This window comes from Ovis canadensis, chromosome 10, assembly GCF_042477335.2.
Source record: "Ovis canadensis isolate MfBH-ARS-UI-01 breed Bighorn chromosome 10, ARS-UI_OviCan_v2, whole genome shotgun sequence".
Classification (NCBI taxonomy): Eukaryota; Metazoa; Chordata; class Mammalia; order Artiodactyla; family Bovidae; genus Ovis; species Ovis canadensis.
The window spans coordinates 80,781,132-80,806,497 of NC_091254.1; the positions used below are offsets into that span (position 1 = coordinate 80,781,132).

The 25,366-nt window shown below is 38.6% G+C and overlaps 1 protein-coding gene across 2 annotated transcripts in view; it reads left to right on the forward strand.

Moving 5' to 3' along the window:
* The window catches only part of GPC5 (glypican 5), a 1,663,234-nt gene that overhangs the window by 406,793 nt on the left and 1,231,075 nt on the right, over positions 1-25,366 (forward strand). The gene's annotated exons all lie outside the window — the stretch shown is intronic.

Below are 25,366 nucleotides of genomic sequence, written 5' to 3' on the forward strand. Positions count from 1 at the left end.
ATCTTTCCACAACTGCCTCTTTACTTCATTCAGAACTATTTTTTATAAAGTCTTTTTGACCATCTAGTTGAAGCTGTCCCTCCTCATTCCTTCCCAGCTCTCAGTCAAATATCCATTTTTATCTGAGTAACAGTTAGCAATACATAAAAGTAATCAAGTAATGATTTATTTTTAGTTTCCCCTGCTGGAATATAAGTATCTTGGGAGAAAGTTCATTACTTTATTCCCAGCTCTTAGAATAATACCCTACAGATAAGAGGTGCTCAGTTTTTTAATTGTCATTGCAGTCTGTAGCTAAACATGGACTAAAATGCACATCCATGACTTTCAGTTCTGGGAACTGTATAAACTAAGTGTCCTTGTAAATGGAAGGAAGAAAGAAAGGACAAAGGTGGGGAGAAAGTAAAGGAGGGAAGGAAAGAGAAAGAGGGGAAATAATTGACTATCTTGGCCGATTTTCAGCACCTTCCTCTTCCTGACCCCAAGACAGCTTAGTTAGGAGAAAGTAATCCACAATCCTGAGTTGGTTTTCCTTTTCTCATTTGATCACATTGATACTGCAGTATCAGTTAGTAATTTTCCATAAGAGACTGGGTTTTTATGAAGATTTCATATTTTTAAGTATTTGTCACTTTGGTCTACAGTTTGGATTTTCTCTGTGAATACTGAACTAAATGATTTTAAATGGATCCCTACAAGTTTAATTAATGATTATGAATAGGACTGAAATGCAGAAGCTCCCTCTGGTGGTTTGATTTGTAGGTATACAAAAGTAATAGTCCAGAATAGAGCTTCTCACAAGGGACCAAGTGAAGAAATGTTGTTCTGCTGCTCCCCAGCCTCCTCTTCCTCCTCTCTCTCCTCTTTCTTCTTCCCTTTTAATTTTAGATGTAAAAGGAGTTTGGGTGCCAACCTTATGATAATAGCTACAAAAGATCCGTATGGAGAAGCAACTTCTGGAAAGTTAAAAAAGACACAGAGAATGCAACCACCCAATACCAGACTTTCTGTGACTCCAAGTAAATACTTAAAAAAGGGCCTTGTTTTCTCTGTGCTAGCTATAGAGTAAACATATCTCTAGCCTTTGCAAAGCAGAGAGTGTAGGTGTTTTCACCCTTCTTCAACTTTAATGATATTTTATTTGCCTTTTCCTGGGAACTGGGCAGCTTGTACAAATGTAGAAATCTTATGGATAACATATTTAAGGGCAGTTCTTTGTAGAGCCTTGATAATATATAACTTGCTATAAATATTCCTTGTTGCAATACTAGAATATACTGGCATCTTAAAGGTGATATGATAGTTATAACATTTATATCTTTTCTGTAGCTGGCTTCTGGAATTATTTGTACCTTGAACTTCTGAGTAAAATGTGTATTATTCAGATGATGTTGTTTCCATAGTTTTAAGGTGTGATGGTCCATAATCATGTGTTTTTTTTTATTTCCATTAATGCAAATTTAGCAAAAGCTCTTATAATAATATGCTATCACCATGCAGTAATTAAAATCATCTGAGTTAGTTTTTTTCACCAAATGTAACTTTGGCTGGGAAAATATCCTGCTAACAAATGGAAATTATAAGGAAAGTACAATGTGTTTTATAATTCAGGTTCAATTTCTCTGAAATTTACTTTTGATTAGAAAAGACGCTGATGCTGGGAAGGATTGGGGGCAGGAGGAGAAGGGGACAACAGAGGATGAGATGGCTGGATGGCATCACTGACTTGATGAAAATAAGTTTGGGTAAACTCCAGGAGTTGGTGATGGACAGGGAGGCCTGGTGTGCTGCAGTTCATGTGATCGCAAAGAGTCGGACATGACTGAGCAACTAAACTGAACTAAACTGATATTGTTAATATTGTTTAATGTTGTTTAAAGATTTATTAATATTCATCCAGTGTAATTTTATACTTTCATTTAAGTAAGTATTGCATTATTTTGAAAAATATAACAGAATCATGTTTTGGATAGAACTATCTGATTTAAAGGTTGAATTCATAAATTATATTGTGATGTATGGGAATACTATGATATGTATCTATAAGATGAGAAGATGTATATACCTCTTCAGGCAAAATACAATCAAATAGGAAGGAAATTAATATATTTGATAATTTAAAGAAAAATTAAGCAGGTATTCTTATTATGTTTTAGGCTTCGCTGGTAGCTCAGATGATAAAGGATCTGCTTGCAATGTATGAGATCTGGGTTTGATACCTGGGTTGGGAATATTCCTTGTAGAAGGGAATAGCTGCCCTCTCCAGTATTCCTGCCTGGAGAACTCCATGGACAGAGGAGCCTGGCAGGCTACAGTCTATCATCAGGTCACAACAAGTCGGACATGACTGGGCATCTAATATGTATTATGTTTTAACCTCTACATACCTGCTTTCTCTTTTTATTAATTGCATGTAATTGCAGTCACTTAACTTCATGTATCCCAAAGAAAGGCAATGCCAAAGAATGTTCAAACTACCACACAATGGCACTCATCTCACACAATAGCAAAGTAATGCTCAAAATTCTCCAAGCCAGGCTTCAACAGTATGTGAACTGAGAACTTCCAGATGTTCAAGCTGGATTTAAAAAGGCAGAGGAACCAGAGATCAAATTGCCATTATCCGTTGGATCATCGAAAAAGCAAGAGTTCCAGAAAAACATTTACTTCTTCTTTATAGACTACACCAAAGCCTTTGACTGTGTGGATCACAACAAACTGTGGAAAATTCTTCAATATGGGAATACCAGACCACCTTACCTGCCTCCTGAGAAATATGTATGCAAGTCAAGAAACAACAGTTAGAATTGGACCTGGAACAATGGACTGGTTCCAATTTGGGAAAGGGGTACATCAAAGCTGTATACTGTCACTCTGTTTATTTAACTTATAGGCAAATGCGAAGTGCATCATGCGAAACACTGGACTGCATGAATCACAAGCTGGAATCAAGATTGCCAGGAGAAATATCAGTAACCTCAGATATGCAGATGACACCACCCTTATGGCAGAAAATGAAGAGGTACTAAAGAGCCTCTTGATGAAAGTGGAAGAGGATAGTGAAAAAGCTGGCTTAAGACTCAGCATTCAAAAAATGAAGATCATGGCATCAGCCCGATCACTTCATGGCCAATAGATGGGGAAACATTGGAAACAGTGACAGACTTTATTTTCTTGGGCTCTGAAATCACTGCAGATGGTGACACTGTAGCCATGAAATTAAAAGACTCTTGCTCCTTGGAAGAAAAGCTATGACCAACCTAGACAGCATATTAAAAAACAGAGACAATACTTTGCCAACAAAGGTCCGTCTGGTCAAAGCTATGGTTTTTCCAATAGTCATGTATGGATGTGAGAGTTGGACCATAAAGAAAGCTGAGTGCTGAAGAATTGATGCTTTTGAACTGTGGTGTTGGAGAATACTCTTGAGAGTCCCTTGGACAGCAAGGAGATGAAACTAGTCAATCCTAAAGGAAATCAATCCTGAATATTCATTAGAAGGGCTGATGCTGAAGCTGAAGCTCCAATACTTTGGCCACCTGATGCGAAGAACTGACTCAATGGAAAAACCCTGATGCTGGGCAGGAGGAAAAGGGGCTTACAGAGGATGAGGTGGTTGGATGGCATCACCAACTCAATGGACATAAGTTTGAGTAAACTCCAGGAATTGGTGATGGACAGGGAGGCCTGGCGTGCTGCAGTCCATGGGGTTGCAAAGAGTCAGACACAACTGAGCAACTAAACTGAACTGAACTGAATTACACATATCAAAGCAGAATTAAGTTGCAATAAAATATTTATGATATTAACAGCAGTTAATAAAATCATGAACAGTTATGTTATTTAGTGAATTTGTCATTGTATTAGTCTGGGTCCTCCAGAGAAACAGAACTTACATATAAGATGAATATTCTAGGAAGGTATTTATTTTGAGGAACTGATTGGCTCCTGTGATTATGGAAGCCGAGAAGTTCCACAGTTTACTTTCTGCAGGCTGGAGACTCAAAACTCTGGTGGTATGATTTAGTCTGAGTCCAAAGGCCTGAGAACAAGGGGAACCCCAGTGTGAATCACAGTCTGAGAGCAGGAGGAGATGCGATCACTTGTCCTAGTTCAAGCAGTGAGCCTGGGGTGTGCTAGTTGAGGGTAGAGTTCCTCCTTTCTTTCCTATTCAGACCCTCAGGAATTGGATGATGTCTTTCCTTGTTAAGGGAATGCAATCTACTTTACTGAGTCCACTGATTCAAATGCCGATCTGATCTGTAAATACCTTCAGGGTCATAGCCAGAAACAATGTTGACATATAAAATTAACCATCATGGGCATTCAACATGCAGTTATAAGATCATCCATGATTAACACCAGTGTTTGTCAACTGCCTCCCAGGTGAAAAGCACTGAAGAAAGTGACATTAAATGTTTGGTAACTTACAAAAAGTATTTACAATACCAAAAGTTATAGGTATTTACTAAAGTATTTTCATATGTTGTTTTAAAAATAAATGTGGATTAGAGAGGTTTTGATGTGAAACATGGGTTTCAGGGGCAACTACAGATCAATATCAACAGAAAAGCATTTTTATATTGCAAACAAATGTAACTTTTTAAGAAAATATTGAGGATTGAGGATTCATAAATGTGAGAACATATACTATATGTTAAGTGTGACAGTTATAAGGAAATCTGCTTTTCTAACTGTTGACCAGGTATTTGATCAGACCAGATTTTTTCATTGTGATAGGTTGTAGATCAGGAAGTTACTGACTATTCTTTTTAAGACATTATCTGGACTTCTTTAAAAGAGAGGAAAATCTTACATTACTGTCTCATAAAATTGGAATTTAGGGGTTGTGTATCATGGGAAGACTTCTTTTCGTAAATCAGTTATACTGATTTCCTTCTAAACCTGGGTGAGAAATCAAGTTGTCTAATATCCTTGTAGTTCCTCCTTTTCCTTACCTCTATTCATTCCTAGGAATCTTAAAGGGAAGTAGCTTTATGTTTCCTCTCACCCACTTCCACATACATAGGAAAAATGGGATTTTCTTATCTATTCATATATCTAGATCATTTTCAAATCAACTTATTTTACTCCTGTAGGATGGTTAAGAACTAGATTTTACATAGTGTGACTCCTGCACTATAGGTATAAAGATAAATAGCTCGTCAATGATGTAGAAGAGGCCATTGGTTCTGTAATCAACACTCTTCCACTAACTAGATTCAGTCTTAGCAAGTTATTGTCCTGCTTTGGGATTCAATTTTCTCATCTGCTGGTTAAGGTTCAGTTCAGTTCAGTTTAGTCACTCAGTTGTGTCCGACTCTTTGCAACCCCATGAATTGCAGCACGCCAGGCCTCCCTGTCCATCACCAAATCCCAGAGTTCACTCAAACTCACGACCATTGAGTCGGTGATGCCATCCAGCCATCTCATCCTCTGTTGTCCCCTTCTCCTCCTGCCCCCAATCCCTCCCAGCATCAAAGTCTTTTCCAATGAAGTCAACTCGTTGCATGAGGTGGCCAAGTACTGGAGTTTCAGCTTTAGCATCATTCCTTCCAATGAACACACAGGACTGATCTCCTTTAGAATGGGCTGGTTGGATCTCCTTGCAGTCCAAGGGACTCTCAAGAGTCTTCTCCAACACCACAGTTCAAAAGCATCAATTCGGGGCTCAGCTTTCTTCACAGTCCAACTCTCACATCCATACAACTACTGGAAAAACCATGGCCTTGACTAGACCTTTTAGAACTAACACCCAAAAAAGGTGTCCTTTTCATTATAGAGGACTGGAATGCAAAAGTAGAAAGTCAAGAAACACCTGGAGTAGCAGGCAAATTTGGCTTTGGAATACAGAATGAAGCAGGGCAAAGGCTAATAGAGTTTGCCAAAAGAAAGCACTGGTCATAGCAAACACCCTCTTCCAACAACAACACAAGAGAAGACTCTACACATGGACATCACCAGATGGTCAACACCGAATCAGACTGATTATATTCTTTACAGCCAAAGATGGAGAAGCTCTACACAGTCAGCAAAAACAAGACAGGGAGCTGAGTGTGGCTCAGATCATGAACTCCTTATTGCCAAATTCAGACTTAAATTGAAGAAAGTAGAGAAAACCACTAGACCATTCAGGTAGTAATGAAATCAAATCCCTTATGATTATACAGTGGAAGTGAGAAATAGATTTAAGGGCCTAGACCTGATAGATAGAGTGCCTGATGAACTATGGAATGAGGTTCGTGACATTGTACAGGAGACAGGGATCAAGACCATCCCCATGGAAAAGAAATGCAAAAGATCAATATGGCTGCCTGGGGAGGCCTTACAAATAGCTGTGAAAAGAAGAGAGGTGAAAAGCAAAGGAGAAAAGGAAAGACATAAGCATCTGAATACAGAGTTCCAAAGAATAGCAAGGAGAGATAAGAAAGCCTTCCTCAGTGATCAATGCAAAGAAATAGAGGAAAACAACAGAATGCGAAAGACTAGAGATCTCTTCAAGAAAATTAGATACTAAGGGAACATTTCATGCAAAGATGGGCTCAATAAAAGACTGAAATGGTATGGACGTAACAGAAGCAGAAGATATTAAGAAGAGGTGGCAAGAATACACAGAAAAACTGTACAAAAAAGATCTTCAAGAGCAAGATAATCACAATGGTGTGATCACTCATCTAGAGCCAGACATCCTGGAATGTGAAGTCAAATGGGCTTTAGAAAGCATCACTATGCACAAAGCTAGTGGAGGTGATGGAATTCCAGTGGAGCTAATTCAAATCCTGAAAGATGATGCTGTGAAAGTGCTGCACTCATTATGCCAGCAAATTTGGAAAACTCAGCAGTGGCCACAGGACTGGAAAAGGTCCGTTTTCATTCCAGTCCCAAGGAAAGGCAATGCCAAAGAATTCTCAAACTACTGCACAATTGCACTCATCTCATATGCTAGTAAAGGAATGCTTAAAATTCTCTAAGCCAGGCTTCAGCAATATGTGAACCATGACTTCCAGATGTTCAAGCAGAGGAAAGGCAGAGGAACCAGAGATCAAATTGCCAATATCCTATGGATCATGGAAAAAGCAAGAGAGTTCCAGAAAAACATCTATTTCTGCTTTATTGACTATGCCAAAGCCTTTGACTGTATGGATCACAATAAACTGGAAAATTCTGAAAGAGATGGGAATACCAGACCACCTAACCTGCCTCTTGAGAAATCTGTATGCAGGTCAGGAAGCAGCAGTTAGAACTGGACATGGAACAACAGACTGGTTCCAAATAGGGAAAGGAGTACGTCAAGGCTGTATATTGTCACCCTGCTTATTTAACTTCTATGCAGAGTACATCATGAGAAACGCTGGGCTGGAGGAAACACAAGCTGGGATCAAGACTGCTGGAAGAAATATCAATAACCTCAGATATGCAGATAACACTACCCTTATGGCAGAAAGTGAAGAGAAACTAAAGAGCTTCTTGATGAAAGTGAAAGTGGAGAGTGAAAAAGTTGGCTTAAAGCTCAACACTCAGAAAATTAAGATCATGACCTAAGATCATCTGGTCCTATCACTTCGTGGCAAATAGATGGAGAATCAGTGAAAACAGTGTCAGACTTTATTTTGGGGGGGGCTCCAAAGTCACTGCAGATGTTTCAGGTTAGATATCTTCTATGGGCTTCCCAGCTCTATTAGTCTAAAGTCCTTGTTCCTCAGTTCCTCCCTCCCTCCTGTTCTTCCTTCCTTGCTTTCTCCTTTCACCTCCTTCCTTCCTTCTCCCCCAGCTTTAACCCCTTCTTCTCTTCTTCCTTTCCAGTTCCTCTTCTTTCTCTTCTCTCTCTCTCTCTCTCTTTTTTTTTTTTTTTTGCTGGGGATGGGCAGGTAGCTATTATCTGAGTTCTTTTTCTCCTGCCTTAGAAAGATTTTCTTTCTGACCATCTTTATATTCTATATACATTTTATAATTTTGTCAATTTTCATGGCTTTATTGGCTCTATGCAGAGAATTCTAATCATTAACTTTCTCTTTATCTCTAGTATACTATTTAGAACCACCTTTTAGGATTATCCCAAATCAAAGTTCTAAATTAGAATTCACCTCCAGCTCTAAGGAACAATTAACTTATTCTACCATCTAGTTTCCACATGTTGGTTATTGGATCTTCATTCACCCTTGTTGCCAGATTCAAAGTGGCTAACAGCTTTATTTCTCCTTCTTTTAAAAAATCTCTTGTAGTGAATCAACCAGTAGCCAAACCCCATCCATTCTTCTCAAAAAAGAGTTTTCCCTTTCTCCTCTTCTCAGATTTCATGGGCTCCTATTAAGTTGATTCTAATATTTTCTTGCCTTACCTATGGGAAAGGTCTTCTTGTCTGCCAAATCTTTCTAAGATGAGGCTATGATAATGCTGTCCCTTTGCTTGCTAATTGTGAATTCATTATGATATTTGAATTCATTGTGAATTCAAATGAAATCCAGACTTCATGAACTTTGCATTAAGTCCTCCTCTCAACTCCTTGTGATCTGGAAAAAAATATTTTCTCAGTTTTCCCTCATGGAATAAAGCAAAAATCATGGATTTCACTCCTGTCTTGAAAAGTTAGCTTGATCATGATTTGTGGTAGCAGATTTTACCCTTAACACCAGCCGCTACTTTGGCAAACTATTTCTGAGAATCATAGGGAACTGGGCAAGGAAAAATTAATAAATTCACATATGTTGTTAAAACTGGAAAAAATTGCCAATAGTACGTTTCTTTCAATTAGTTTAAAAGTAGCTTTTAATTTAATAGAGCACAAGGCACAATGCATTTGACCCAGATCTACCCCGTTTCTCATTTTTATCTATTATTATTATTGTTGTTGCTGTTTTCAAGTATGCTTGCAGAGTTACACATTATGTCATTTCTTTTAGTCAGTTCTCATTGAATACCAAACATCCTAGATGTGGCCTGAAGAAAAATATTTTGTCACCTGTTGGCTACCCAGTGATGTAGAATCCACCTTTGCATCACCCTCTGAAACAGATTGCTTAATAAATAGTCAGAGTATGTCCATGTTCATTGCTTTTCAATTAAAAATATGCTAAACATTTTTGCTTTTTAATTTTATTATTATTAAAAAACATTTTTAAAGATCACTGCAGAATGAATGGAGGCTCTGCTGATGGAAGTCAAATGAAAAAGAACAATTTGCTTCTTACAAAGCTTTTTGAGTTTATTGGTTAAAAGCTTTGATGTCGAGGGTGGGATGATTTGGGAGAATAGCATTGAAACATGTATGTTATCATATGTGAAAAGGATCACCAGTCCAGAGGGATGGGATGGGGAGGGAGGTGAGGGGGGGTTCAGAATGGGGAACACATGTACACATGTACACCTGTGGCAGATCCATGTCAATGTGTGGCAAAGCCGCTACAATATTGTAAAGTAATTAGCCTCCAATTAAAATAAATAAATTTATATTTTTAAAAATCAGTAAAAGAAAAAAAAGCTTTGATGATTTGAATAAGACAGTGAACAGAGAGAATGGAGGAAGTCAGATAAGTGACAAGGAGTTGTTGGAGCAAATACTTGAACAGAGTGGGAGAAGTGATATGGGTTAGAAGCAACTAAAATGGTCATTTCAAGGTGAGATGAGAATTTGAAAATCTGTGGGAAACCAGAGATGAAACTCAAAGTAGGAGTATATAAGCATTGGAAGCAGAAACTTTTTTTTTTTTCCAAGACAGTTCAGACTGATTGCAGAGGAGAATGGTAGAGACCAGTGGGGAAAATGAGGAAATTGCAGTATAAGCCAAAGTTGAAAAATTGTCAGAGTAAGTGTGAGCAATTTTTTTTTTCAAAAGCAAGAAGGTGCTAGTATTAAAATCGTCTACCCCAGTCGGCTTACTCAGGGGAGCTAAGGTGACAGGCTAATGTGCTGGTAACAGATGGTTTTCCATTCCCTTTCAGTAAAGTGTGGAGTGGAACTCCCTGATAGTAAGTCAACACATATAAAGGCTCTGAAATTTATTTATATGTATTGGAATCTGCTCTGTATGCTTGTGCCTCAGAAGTATTGTATTAGTCACTCAGTCGTGTCGAACTCTTTGCAACCCTCATGGACAGTAGCCACCGGGCTCCTCTGTCCATGGGATTTTCCAGGGAAGAATGCTGGAATGGGTTGCCATTTCCTTCTCCAGGAGATCTTCCTGACCAAGGGATTGAACCCACGTCTCTTGGGTTAAAGAAAGATACTTTCTCCCTTTAAAAATAGATATTTTAGCACCTTATGGGCTTCCCTGGTGGCTCAGTGGGTAAAGCATCTGCCTACAATGCGGGAGACCTGGGTTCGATCCCTGGGTCAGGAAGATCCCCTGGAGAAGGAAATGGCAACCCATTCCAGTACACTTGCCTGGAAAATCCCATGGACTGAGAAGCCTGGTAGGCTACAGTCCATGGGGTCACAAAGAGTTCAACACGACTGAGTGACTTTCCCTATAATATATTTACACTCCACTATCACTGCTTTTCAGCTTCAGTGATGGAAAATTTACTCTGAGCTTTTTAATACCTTGACCTTACATATCCTTAACTTCTCGCTTTCAGTAATTTGTTAAGTCCTGTTGAATTTTTTCAAAATAAACCTTATTTCTTTCATTGGGATATAGTTGCTTTACAATGTTTTGTTAGTTTCTGCTGTACAATGAAGTGAATCATGATTTGTACACATATATCCCCTTCCTCTTGGATCTCCCTCCCCACCCCACCCCGCCACATCCTACTCCTCTAGGTGACCACATAGCACTTAGCTGAGATCCCTGTGCTATATAGCAGCTTCCCACTATCTATTTTTTTTACACATGGTAGTGTATATATGTCAATCCTAATCTCCCAGTTTATTCCCTCCTTCCCAGCCCCTTGCCATGTCCACCCATCCATTTTTTTACATCTGTGTCTCTATTCCTGCCCTGTAATTAGGTTTATCTGTACCAATTTTTTTTCTATTTTTTAGAGCAATTTTTGTCTTACATCAAAACTGAATGCAAGGTGAAAAGATATCCCATGTAGCCCCTGTCCCCACACATGCAGAACCTCTCCCATTGTTAGCATCCTCTACCAGAGTGATACATTTGCTGCAACTGATGAACCTACATCGACATATCACTGTCTCCCCAAATCTATAGTTTTGAGTTCACTCTTGGTGTTCTACATTTTCTGGGTTTGGACAAATACACAGTGACATGTGGGCTTCCCTGGTGGCTCAGATGGTAAAGAATTTGCCTGCAATATAGGAGATCTGAGTTTGATTTCTGGGTTGGGAAGATCCCCTGGAGGAGGGCATTGCAACCCACTCCAGTATTCTTGCCTGGAGAATCCCCATGGACAGAGGAGACCGGTGGGCAACAGTCCATGGGGTCTCAAAGAGTCGGACACAACTGAACTACTAAGCACACACACATAGTGACATGTATCTCCCATTATGGTATCATACAGAGTAATTTTCACTGCATTATAAATCCTGTGTTTCTCCATTCACCACCTGACCCCTGCCCCCTGGCCCCTGCTGATCCCCACTTCTGGCAACCACTGATCTTTTTACTGACTCCATAGTTTTGCCTTTTCCAGAATGCCATATAATTGGAATCATATAGTATATAGCATTTTCAATATAACTTCTTTCACTCAGTGATGGGCATTTAAGTTTTCTCTATATCTTCACAGTTTGATAGCTCATTTTTTTTTCGCACTAGATAATGTTCTATTGTCTGGATGGACCAAAGTTTATTTATCCATTTGTCTACAGAAGGGCAACTTGGTTGCTTCCAAATTTTGGCAATCTCAATAAAGCTGCTATAAACAATAAAGCTGCAGGTTTTTGTGTGGATATAAGTTTTTAATGTAAATTCCAAGGAGTGTGATTGCTGGATTGTATGATAAAAGTGTTTTTTGTTTGTTTGTTTGTAAGAAGCTGCCAAACAATTTTCCAAACTGGGCTGTGCCCTTGTGCTTCCTCAACAGCAAAGAATGAGAGTTTCTGTTGCTCCACATCCCCGCTATCATTTGGTATTGTCAGTGTTCTGGATTTAACCCTGTTGATTTTTCTTCTCTTCTGTCTGTATATGATTCGTGAATCCTTCTTGTTATGGATACTGTCATGACTGTAGTTCAGAATAAAATTAACTTTCCTTCGAACTTTCAGTTTAGCTCAGTTGCTCAGTCATGTCCGACTCTTTGCAACTCCACGGATTGCATCACGCCAGGCTTCTCTGTCCATCACCAATTCCCAGAGCTTACTCAAACTCATGTCCATTGAGTTGGTGATGCCATCCAATCATCTCATCCTCTGTCTTCCCCTTCTCCTCCTGCCTTTGATCTTTTCCAGCATCGGGGTCTTTTCCAATGAGTCAGTTCTTTACAACAGGTGGTCAGAGTATTGGAGTTTCAGCTTCAGCATCAGTCCTTTCAATGAATATTCAGGACTGATTTCCTTTAGGATGGAACTTTAGGGCCCTTCAAACTTTAGAATCTATTAACAGGTCACTCACCTTTCATAGGTCTATCTCTATAGTCCAATTGTCAGATTCATTGCTAAGTATCAGCTCTAGCATTTTACTTTTCCATTCAGTAGCTATCAGAGGTTTAGTTTAATAAATGAAACTTAGATTGTCATTTTAAACCTCCAAGATATGACTCCAACCTACCCTTCAAACTTAATTTCCTTTTACTACAATCCTTAATATTTTCTCCTTTGCAGGCAAACCAAATTTTTATCCATTTTTGATGTCAACCTGATGTTTTCTTGCACTTACCTCTATCAAGATTTTCCTTGCACCTTCCACCATTTTTCTTTGTTCAGAAACATTCTATATCTAATTATTATATATCTCCAAGCTACAATCTGTCCCTCCTGTCTACTTCTTATATCTGTTGCTTCTTTTCAGCACTTCTGCTGCAGACCTTTGGTCTCAGCCTTTCTCTAGGGTTCTGTGTGGGACCTTGGTCTCCTTACCTGCAAACTGCTGTCATAAAGATTTTTCTTGTGTAGATCATTAAGCTACCTTTTCGTGCCTTGAAACTTTTGCCTGATTTCTGCTTGCTAAAGTAAGATTTTAAGCTTGATATCCAAGACATATTATGGCATCTTGAAGAAGTGAGATATAATTGATCTATAACTTTATGTTATTTTCAGGTATACAACATATGACTTGATATTAGTATATATTATGAAATGATTACTGCAATAAGTCTGATTAACATCCATCACCACATATATGGCATTTTTATGTCTTCCCTCATTTCTAAGGTCTTACCTTACATTTTTGTGTCTTACTTCATCTTTCAGGTGTCACCTTTGTTCTCTGAAACATGTTATACACCTCTGCTTTTCTACTCTCTTCTGGAGCTTTCCCACTTTGTCCACTTGACCAGCTTCTAGTTTTATCTTTTAATCTGTTATTTAGACATCACCTACTGAGTCTCTTCCCTAAACACCCCAGAATTATTCTGTTCATTTTCTACATGTTACAGTTTTGTTTCATTTTCTTTTTTATTGACGTATAACTGACTTACAATGTCATATTAGTTTCAAGTGTACAAATAGTGGTTTCCATATTTTTATAGACTACATACCATGCGAAGTTAATATTATTGACTGTATTTCCTGTGCTCTACATCACAGCCTTTGACCTAATATGCAGTCACAGTCATGTAGTAACAGAGTTTGTACCTCAGAATCCCCTTCATCTAATCCACCCACACCACCAACTGCCTCCCCTATGGAAACCGCTAGTTTGTTCTTTATATCTCAGTCTGTTCCTATTTTGTTATATTTGTTTATATATATATATGTCAGTATAAATGAAAGCATAGTATTTATCTCTGTCTTATTTCACTTAGTATAATACCTTCCAGATCCATTCATGTTGTTGCAAATGGAAAGATTCCATTTCTTTTTTAAAATGGCTAGGTAATAGTCCATCGTATATACAGTTGTTGTACACCTAGTTCTTGGATAACATAGGTTTGAACGTATATGTGGATTTTATCCGTACATGTGAGGGCTTTTTATTTCTTTTGATAAATATGTACTTCAGCACCACAATATCCACAATTGGTTGAATCCATGAATGTGGATACACAGAGTGGATTTTAAAGTTACATGTGGATGTTTGACTGTATGGTTTGGTGCCCCTAACACCCAGATTTTTGAAGGGTCACCTCTATATACTGTATCTTCTTTATCCTTTCATCTGTTGATGGATACTTATTTGGGTTGCTTTAATGTCTTGGCTATCGTAAATATTTGAGTATTTAATTATTTTAATGCTTCTAATTCATGAGCACAGAATAGTTTTCATTTATTTGTGTTGTTTTCAATTTCTCTCATCAATGTCTTATAGTTTTCAGAATGCAAGTCGTTCACCATTTTGGTTAAATTTATTCCTAGGTGTTTTATTCTTTTTGATGTCATTGGAAATGGGATGGTATTCTTGATTTCTCTTTCTGATAGTTCAGTAGAAATGTATAGAAATGCAACAAATTTCTGTATATTTATTTTGTATCATGTGACATTACTGAATTCATTTATTTTGAGAGCTTTTAGGCAGAGCCGTTAGAGTTTGCTATGTATAATATCATGTCGTCTGCAAATAGAGTTGTTTTTTTTAAATATATATATATATATTTACTTTATTTTACTTTACAATACTGTATTGGTTTTGCCATACATCAACATGAATCTGCCACGGGTGTACATGAGTTCTCAATCCTGAACTCCCCTCCCACTTCCCTCCCCATACCATCTCTCTGGGTCATCCCAGTGCACCAGCCCCAAGCATCCTGTATCCTGCATCGAACCTAGACTGGCGATTTGTTTCTTACATAATATTATACATGTTTCAGTGCCATTCTCCCAAATCATCCCACCCTCTCGCTCTCCCACAGAGTCCAAAAGTCTGTTCTATACATCTGTGTCTCTTTTGCTGTCTCACATACAGGGTTATCATTACCATCTTTCTAAATTCCATATATATGCGTTAGTATACTGTATTGGTGTTTTTCTTTCTGGCTTACTTCACTCTGTATAATCGGCTCCAGTTTCATCCACCTCATTAGAACGGATTCAAATGTATTCTTTTTAATGGCTGAGTAATACTCCATTGTGTATATGTACCACAGCTTTCTTATCCATTCATCTGCTGATGGACATCTAGGTTGTTTCCATGTCCTGGCTATTATACACAGCGCTGTGATGAACATTGGGGCACACGTGTCCCTTTCAATTCTGGTTTCCGGTGTGTATGCCCAGCAGTGGGATTGCTGGGTCATATGGCAGTTCTATTTCCAGTTTTTTAAGGAATCTCCACACTGTTCTCCATAGTGGCTGTACTAGTTTGCATTCCCACCAACAGTGCAAGAGGGTTCCCTTTTCTCCACACCCTCTCCAGCATTTATTGCTTGTAGATGTTTGGTTCACAGCCATTTTTACTTCTCTTCCAATTTGATGACTTTTTATTTATTTTTGTTGTTGTCTGATTGCTGTCACTAGGACTTCCAAAAAGCTTTCAGATTTCACTGGTGAGTATGATGTTAGCTGTGTGTTTATCATAAATGGCTATTATGTTGAGGTATGTTTCCTCTATAGATGGTTAAGAATCTGCCTGCAATGTGGGAGGCCCATTTTTGATCCCTGAGTCAGGAATATACCCTGGAGAAGGGAATGGCAACCCACTCCAGTATTCTTACCTGGAGAATTCCATGGCCAAAGGAACCTGTTGGGCTACAGCCCATGGGGTTGCAGAGTTGGACACATCTGAGACTGACTGACTATGCCTAACTAAATGTTTCCCCTACACCAACATTATTGAGAGTTTTTGTCATGAATGGATGTTGAATTTTGTCAAATGCTTTTTCTGTATCTATTGAGATGATCATGTAATTTTTATCCTTCATTGTTAACCTGGTATATCACATTAATTGATTTGTGGATACTGAGTCATCCTGCATCTGTGCTGTGCTTAGTCATTCAGTCATGTCTGACTCTTTGTGACCCCATGGGCTGTAGCCTGCCAGGCTCCTCTGTCCATGGGATTCTCCAGGAAAGAATACTGGAGTGGGTAGCAATTCCCTTCTGCAGGGGATCTTCCCAACCCAGGGATGGATCCCAGGTCTTCTGCATTGCAGGAAGATTCTTTACCATCTGAGGCACCAGGGGAGCCCTGCATCCTTTCAGTAAATCCCACCTGATCATGACCTATGATCTTATTGTAGTGTTGAATGAAATTTGCTAATATTTTTTGAGGATTTTTGCCTCTGTGTTTATCAGGGATATTGAACTGTTAATTTTCTCTTTTTGTAATGTCTCTGTCTGGTTTTGATATTGCGATATTGCTGGTCTTATAGAATGATATTGAATGTGTTCCTTTCTCTTCCGTTTTTCAGAATAATTTGAGAAGAATGGGTATTAACTTTTCTTGAAATGTTTTGTAGAATTCCCCTATGAAGCTATCTGTTCCGAACTTTGGTGGAAAGTTTTTTATTGCTGATTTAATTTAATTACTATTAATGGTTCTGTACATACTTTTTGTTTTTTCCTGATTCAGTCTTGGAGGATTACATGTATCTAGGAATTTATCCATTTCTTGTACATTGTCCAGATTTTGGCTTATAACTGTAGTATTCTCTTATGATTATATGTATTTCTAGGATATCAGTTGTACTTTCTACATTTTGTAGTTTTATTTATTGGGGCCATCTCCTTTTTTTATGAATCTGGCTAAAGGTTTATCAATTTTATAGCAGTAGGTTCAGTTCAGTTCAGTCACTCAGTGTGTCCGACTCTTTGCGACCCCATGAGTTGCAGCACACCAGGCCTCCCTATCCATCACCAATTTGTGGAGTTCCTTCAAACTCATGTCCATCGAGTCAGTGATGCCATCCAGCCATCTCATCCTCTGTCGTCCCCTTCTCCTCCTGCCCCCAATCCCTCCCAGCATCAAAGTCTTTTCCAATGAGTCAACTCTTCGCATGAGGTGGCCAAAGTCCTGGAGGTTCAGCTTTAGCATCATTCCTTCCAAACAACAGCCAAGACTGATCTCCTTTAGAATGGACTGGTTGGATCTCCTTGCAGTCCAAGGGATTCTCAAGAGTCTTCTCCAACACCACACTTCAAAAGCATCAATTCCTCGGTGCTCAGCTTTCTTCACAGTCCAACTCTCACATCCATACATGTCTATGGGATAAACTGTATCTTTGACTAGACAGACCTTTGTTGGCAAAGTAATCTCTCTGCTTTTGAATATGCTATCTAGGTTGGTCATAACTTTCCTTCCAACCATAAGTGTCTTTTAACTTCATGGCTGCAGTCACCATCTGCAGTGATTTTAGAGGCCCCCAAAATAAAGTCTGACACTGTTTCCACTGTTTCCCCATCTATTTCCCATGAAGTAATGGGACCAGATGCCATGATCTTCGTTTTCTGAATGTTGAGCTTTAAGCCAACTTTGTCACTCTCTTCTTTCACTTTCATCAAGAGGCTTTTTAGTTCCTCTTCACTTTCTGCCATAAGGGTGGTGTCATCTGCATATCTGAGGTTATTGATATTTCTCCCGGCAATCTTGATTCCAGCTTGTGCTTCTTCCAGCCCAGTGTTTCACTTGATGTACTCTGCATATAAGATAAGCAGGGTGACAATATACAGCCTTGACATACTCCTTTTCCTATGTGGAACCAGTCTGTTGTTCCATGCCCAGTTCTAACTGTTGCTTCCTGACCTGTATATAGGTTTCTCAAGAGGCAGGTCAGGTGGTCTGGTATGCCCATCTCTTTCAGAATTTTCCACAGTTGATTGTGATCCACACAGTCAAAGGCTTTGGCATAGTCAGTAAAGGAGAAACAGATGTTTTTCTTGAACTCTCCTGCTTTTTCCATGATCCAGCAGATGTTGGCAATTTGATCTCTGGTTCCTCTGTTTTTTCTAAAGCCAGCTTGAACATCTGGAAGTTCATGGTTCACGTATTGCTGAAGCCTGGCTTGGAGAATTTTGAGTATTACTTTACCAGCGTGTGAGATGAGTGCAATTGTGCGGTAGTTTGAACATTCTTTGGCATTGCCTTTCTTTGGCATGAGAATGAAAACTGACCTTTTCCAGTCCTGTGGCCACTGCTGAGTTTTCCAAACTTGCTGACATATTGAGTGCAACACGTTCACAGCATCATCTTTCAGGATTTGAAATAGCTCAACTGGAATTCCATCACCTCCACTAGATTTGTTTGTAGTTTAAAAAAACTCAGCTCTCAGTTTCATTGATATTTTCTTTTTGTTCTCTACCTCATTCATTTCTACTCTGATCTTTATTTACTTCCTCCTATTAACTTTATACTTTGTTTTTTCTTCTCTTTCTATTTCTTTAGAGTGTCATGTTAGATTGCTTATTTGAGATTTCCCGAGATAGGCCTGTGACACTATCCTGTCTCACTGTAGTCCTAATCCTTCTTAGGACTGTTTTGCCATATCCTATAGATTTTGGAAAGTTGAGTCTTCGTTTTGATTAGTCGCAGGAAATTTTTAGATTTCTCTATAGACCTTTTTATTTTTTGTTGTTAGTAACATATTATTGGACAAGGCAGTGGCACCCCACTCTAGTACTCTTGTCCAGAGAATCCCAGGTATGGGGAGCCTGGTGGGCTGCCATCTATGGGGTCACACAGAGTCGGCCATGACTGAAGCTACTTAGCAGCAGCAGCATGTTATTCAGTCTCCATGTGTTTGTGTTTTTTCAAGTTTTTTTCTTTTTTCTGTAATTGTTTTCTCATTTCATATGTTTGTGGTCAGAGAAGATGCTTGATATGATTTCAATTTTCTCTAATTTATTGAGATTTATTTTGTGACCTAGCATGTGCTATATCCTGGGGAGTATTCCATGTGACCTTGAAAAGAATGTATACTCTGCTGTTTGGGCGTGGACTGTTCTCTGGATATCTATTAAGTACATTTAGTCTCATGTGTCATTTAAGGCCAATTTTTGCCTACTGATTTTCTGTTCAGGTGGTATGTCCATTGCTGTGGGTAGTGTATTAGAAGTCCCCTACTATGGTTGTATTACTGTCACTTTCTCCCTTTATGTTTTTTAATATTGTCCTTATGTATTTAGGCATACATAGGTTAATTTGTGTTTAATAATTCTTTTTGGATTAACACTTTTAGCATTATGTAAAATCCCTTATGATTATACAGTGGAAGTGAGAAATGGAATTCAGGGACTAGATCTGATAGAGTGCCTGATGAACTGTAGACAGAGGTTTGTGACATTGTACAGGAGACAGGGATCAAAACCATCCCCATGGAAAAGAAATGTAAAAAAGCAAAATGGCTGTCTGAGGAGGCCTTAGCTGTGAAAAGAAGAGAAATGAAAAGCAACGGAAAAAAGGAAAGATATAAGCATCTGAATGCAGAATTCCAAAGAATAGCAAGGAGCGATAAAAAAGGGTTCCTCAGCGATCAATGCAAAGAAATAGAGGAAAATAACAGCATGGGAAAGACTAGAGAACTCTTCAAGAAAATTAGAGATACCAAGGAAAGATTCATACGAAGATCAGCTTGATGAAGGACAGAAATGGTATGGACGTAACAGAAGCAGAAGATGTTAAGAAGAGGTGGCAAGAATACACAGAAGAACTATACAAAAAAGATCTTCATGACCAAGATAGTCACGATGGTGTGATCACTCACCTAGACCCAGACATCCTGGAATGTGAAGTCAAGTGGGCCTTAGAAAGCATCACTACAAACAAAACTAGTGGAGGTGATGGAATTCCAGTTGAGCTATTTCAAATCCTGAAAGATGATGCTCTGAAAGTGCTGCACTCAATATGCCAGCAAATTTGGAAAACTCAGCAGTGGCCACAGGACTGGAAAAGGTCAGTTTTCATTCTCATGCCAAAGAAAGGCAATGCCAAAGAATGCTCAAACTACCGCACAATTGCACTCATCTCACACGCTAGTAAAGTAATGCTTAAAATTCTCCAAGCCAGGCTTCAGCAATACATGAACCGTGAACTTCCTGATGTTCAAGCTGGATTTAGAAAAAACAGAGGAACCAGAGATCAAATTGCCAACATCCACTGGATCATCGAAAAAGCAAGAGAGTTCAAGAAAAACATCTATTTCTGCTTTATTGACTATGCCAAAGCCTTTGACTGTGTGGATCACAATCAACTGTGGAAAATTCTGAAAGAGATGGGCATACCAGACCACCTGACCTGCCTCTTGAGAAACCTATATACAGGTCAGGAAGCAACAGTTAGAACTGGACATGGAACAACAGACTGGTTCCACATAGGAAAAGGAGTATGTCAAGGCTGTATATTGTCACCCTGCTTATCTTATATGCAGAGTACATCAAGTGAAACACTGGGCTGGAAGAAGCACAAGCTGGAATCAAGATTGCCGGGAGAAATATCAAGAACTTCAGATATGCAGATGACACCACCATTATGGCAGAAAGTGAAGAGGAACTAAAAAGCCTCTTGATGAAAGTGAAAGAAGAGAGTGACAAAGTTGGCTTAAAGCTCAACATTCAGAGAACGAAGATCATGGCATCTGGTCCCATTACTTCATGGGAAATAGATGGGGAAACAGTGGAAACAGTGTCAGGCTTTATTTTTTTGGGCTCCAAAATCACTGCAGATGGTGACTGCAGCCATGAAGTTAAAAGACACTTATGGTTGGAAGGAAAGTTATGACCAACCTAGATAGCATATTCAAAAGCAGAGAGATTACTTTGCCAACAAAGGTCTGTCTAGTCAAAGATACAGTTTATCCCATAGACATGTATGGATGTGAGAGTTGGACTGTGAAGAAAGCTGAGCACCGAGGAATTGATGCTTTTGAAGTGTGGTGTTGGAGAAGACTCTTGAGAGTCCCTTGGACTGCAAGGAGATCCAACCAGTCCATTCTAAAGGAGATCAGTCTTGGCTGTTGTTTGGAAGGAGTAATGCTGAAGCTGAATCTCCAGGACTTTGGCCACCTCATGCGAAGAGTTGACTCTTTGGAAAAGACTCATGCTGGGAGGGATTGGGGGCAGGAGGAAAAGGGGAGGACAGAGGATGAGATGGCTGGATGGCATCACTGACTTGATCGACATAATTTTGAGTGTACTCCAAGAGTTGGTGATGGATAGGGAGGCCTGGTGTGCTGCAATTCATAGGGTCGGATAGAGTGGACATGATTGAGTGATTGAACTGAACTGAATATTTTATTTTGTCTTTCATTATAGACTTTGTTTTCAGGTCTATTTTGTCTGATATGAGTATTGCTCTTTTTGTTTCCATTTGCATGGAATACCTTTTCCACCTCTGACTTTCATCTGTGTGTGTCTTTAGCATTGAAGTGAATTATCTTCTAAGCATTATGTGGATGAATCTTGTTATTTTTACTCATTTAAACACCTATGTCCTTTGATTAGGACACTTCAGCATTTTGTTCTTTATTTTGTGTATGTATTTTTAGTTCTTCGTTTTAATTTTCTTCTTTTAGTCCCTTTTCCTGTGGTTTGATGATTTACTTTAGTGATATGTTTGAGTTCCTTTCTCTATTTTGTGTCTTTATCTTCGATATCACCATAATCCAAGTCTATGCCCCAACCAGTAATGCTGAAGAAGCAGAAGTTGAACGGTTCTATGAAGACCTACAAGACCTTCTAGAACTAACATCCAAAAAAGATGTCCTTTTCATCATAGGGGACTGGAATGCAAAAGTAGGAAGTCAAGAAGCACCTGTGGTAACAGGCAAATTTGGCCTTGGAATATAGAATGAAGCAGGGCAAAGGCTAATAGATTTCTTCAAGAGAACGCACTGGTCATAGCAAACAGACTCTTCACCCAACACAAGAGAAGGCTCTACACAAGCACATCACCAGATGGTCAACACCAAAATCAGACTGAGTATATTCTTTGCAGCCAAAGATGGGGAAGCTCTATACAATCAGCAAAAACATGACAGGGAGCTGACTGTGGCTCTGATCATGAACTCCTTATTGCCAAATTCAGACTTAAATTGAAGAAAATAGGGAAAACCACTAGACCATTCAGGTTTGATCTAAATCAAATGCCTTATGACTGTACAGTGGAAGTGACAAATAGATTCAGGGGATTAGATCTGATAGACAGAGTGCCTGAAGAACTATGGACAGAGGTTCATGGCATAGTACAGGAAGCAGGGATCAAGACTATCCCCAAGAAAGAGAAATGCAAAAAAGCAAAATGGCTGTCTGAGGAGGCCTTACAAATAGCTACAAAAAGAAAAGAAACAAAAAGCAAAGGAGAAATGGAAAGATATACCCATTTGAATGCAGAGTTCCAAAGAATAGCAAGGAGAGATAAGAAAGCATTCCTCAGTGATCAGTGCAAAGAAATAGAGGAAAACAATAGAATGGAAAAGACCAGAGATCTCGTTAGGAAAATCAGGGATACCAAGGGAATATTCCATGCAAAGATGGGCAGAATAAAGGACAGAACTGGTATGGGCCTAACAGAAGCAGAAGATATTAAGAAGAGGTGGCAAGAATACACAAAAAAGAAAAGCTATACAAAAAAGATCTTCACAACCCAGTTAATCATGATAGTATGATCACTTACCTAGAGCCAGACATCCCAGAATGCGAAGTCAAGTGGGCCTTAGGAAGTATCACTATGAACAAAGCTAGTGGAGGTCATAGAATTCCAGTTGAGCTGTTTCAAATCCTAAACGATGATGTTGTGAAAGTGCTGTACTCAATGTGCCAGCAAATTTAGAAAACTCAGCAGTGGCCACAGGACTAGAAAAGGTCAGTTTTATTTCAATCCCAAAGATAGGCAATTCCAAAGAATGCTCAAACTACCACACAATTGCACTCATCTCATGTGCTAGCAAAGTAATGCTCAAAATTCTCTAAGCCAGGCTTCAAAGATATGTGAACTGTGAAATTCCAGATGTTCAAGCTGGATTTAGAAAAGGCAGAGGAACCTGAGATCATGTTGCCAACATATGTTGGATCATGGAAAAAGCAAGAGAGTTCCAGAAAAACATCTATTTCTGCTTTATTGACTACGCCAAAGCCTTTGACTGTGTGGATCACAGTAAACTGTGGAAAATTCTTCGAGATGGAAATACCAGACAACCTGACCTACCACTTGAGAAATTTGTATGCAAGGCAGGAAGCAAGTGTTAGGACTGGACATGGAACAACAGACTGGTTCCAAATAGAAAAAGGAGTACATCAAGTCTGTATATCATCACTCTACTTATTTAACTTTTATGCAGAGTACATCATGACAAACGCTGGGCTGGAAGAAGCACAAGCTGGGATCAAGATTGCTGGAAGAAATATCAATAACCTCAGATATGCAGATGACGTCACCCTTATGGCAGAAATTGAAGAACTAAAGAGCCTCTTGATGAAAGTGAGAAGAGAGTGAAAAAGTTGGCTTAAAACTCAACAGTCATAAAACTAAGATCATGGCATCCAATCCCATCACTTCATGGCAAAGAGATGGGGAAACAGTGTCAGACTTTATTTTTTTGGGCTCCAAAATCACTGCAGATGGTGACTGCAGCCATGAAATTAAACAACGCTTATTCTGTGCAAGGAAAGTAATGACCAACCTAGACAGCATATTAAAAAGTAGAGACATTACTTTGCAGACAAAGGTCCATCTTGTCAGAGCTATGTTTTTCCTGTAGTCATGTGTGGATGTGAGAGTTGGACTATAAAGAAAGCTGAGCACCGAAGAATTGATGCTTTTGTACTGTAATGTTGGAGAAGACTCTTGAGAGTCCCTTGGACTGCAAGGAAATCCAACCAGTCCATCCTAAAGGAAATTAGTCCTGAATATTCATTGGAAGGACTGATGCTGAAGGTGACACTCCAATACTTTGTCCACCTGATGTGAAGAAGTGACTCATTTGAAAAGACCTTTGAGTAAACTCCGGGAGATGGTGATGGACAGGGAGGCTTGGTGTGCTGCAATTCATGGGGTCACAAAGAGTTAGATATGAATGAGTGACTGAACTGAACTGATCTATTTCAGATTTTTGCTTACCATGAGGTTTGTGTGTGTGTCTCCGTGTGTGTGTATGTATATATATTTATGTATATTACATATAATATTTGTTTTACATTTTCAGTTTCTTTGTTGAAATTCTCACTGTGTTCCTCCAGCCCTCTCCTGAATTTGGTGAACGTTTTTAGGAATGTAACTTCAAACATTCTATTAGGTAAATTACTTCTTTCCATCTTATGAGAGGTTTTTGTTGTTGTTCTTGTTCTGGGGTTTTATCTTGTGCTTTCATTTGGAACATATTTCTATGTATTCTCATTTTGTTTGGCTTTTCTTGTTTGTCTCTATAATTTAGGTGAAATAATTACCTCTCCTGCTCTTGAAGGTAAGGTCTTGTCTGGGAGTGTCCCTATGCTGACCATGTGTGCCCATTGGCTTTGGCAGGAGGACTGGAGCCAAAACAAGAATGAGAAACGGCTTTTTTCAGGGTTTTCTGAAGTTTTTGCATTGGTAGGGTGGGCTGGAGCCTGTTAAGGCAAGGACTTTTCTAAGGTACATGTGCATTTTGATGTATGGGAGGATGTTTTTCTTTCCTTCTAATGTCAGCTCTTTTAGGGAAAATTCAATTTCTAATCTTTTATCTTCTACAACATATAATACATGTTCTTTGCACATATTGAAATAAAATAATTATTGTTTAAATAAAAGAGATGATAACTGCTTTAATGCTCATTAATGGAAATTTTTTTAAAAAAAATTGCACTTTAAGGGAACTTTAGAATAATTTATTCTAAGTTCTTCATATTACATATAAGAGAATCAAGTTGTATAAAGGTCTGTCACTGTTATCAAGATCTAAGCAATTAAGGAGGATATATTCAGACAAGAACCAAAGTCTCTTGATTCAGAGGCAATGCTTTTATGTATTTTTAACTATACTAGTGTGCCTTTTTGAAAGTATAAGGTATCTTGTGAATCTTTTTTGATGCTTTACATGATAATGTGTCCAATTAATTACTTAATTTTCAGTGATAATTTCATAAGTTATATGAAGATCTTTGTTAAGTAAGTAATATTAAAAGTAAAATTTTCAGTTCTATAAATAATTTTTTTAAAAGAAACCATGAATAACTCCCTTGAATGCAAACTAGAATGAGGAAGAAGATATACAACTATTACAAAATGAAATCTCATATAAGCATATTTATTGCCTTTTCAAAGAAAGATTTTAAGAAGAAAACTACCATTAGAACTCACATAGAACTGGATCACATGTTCAACAGCGAATTACTTTATTAAGAAACTTAGTACAGGTATGTGATTAGTCAATGATATGAATATAAACCATAAGTAATACCTAC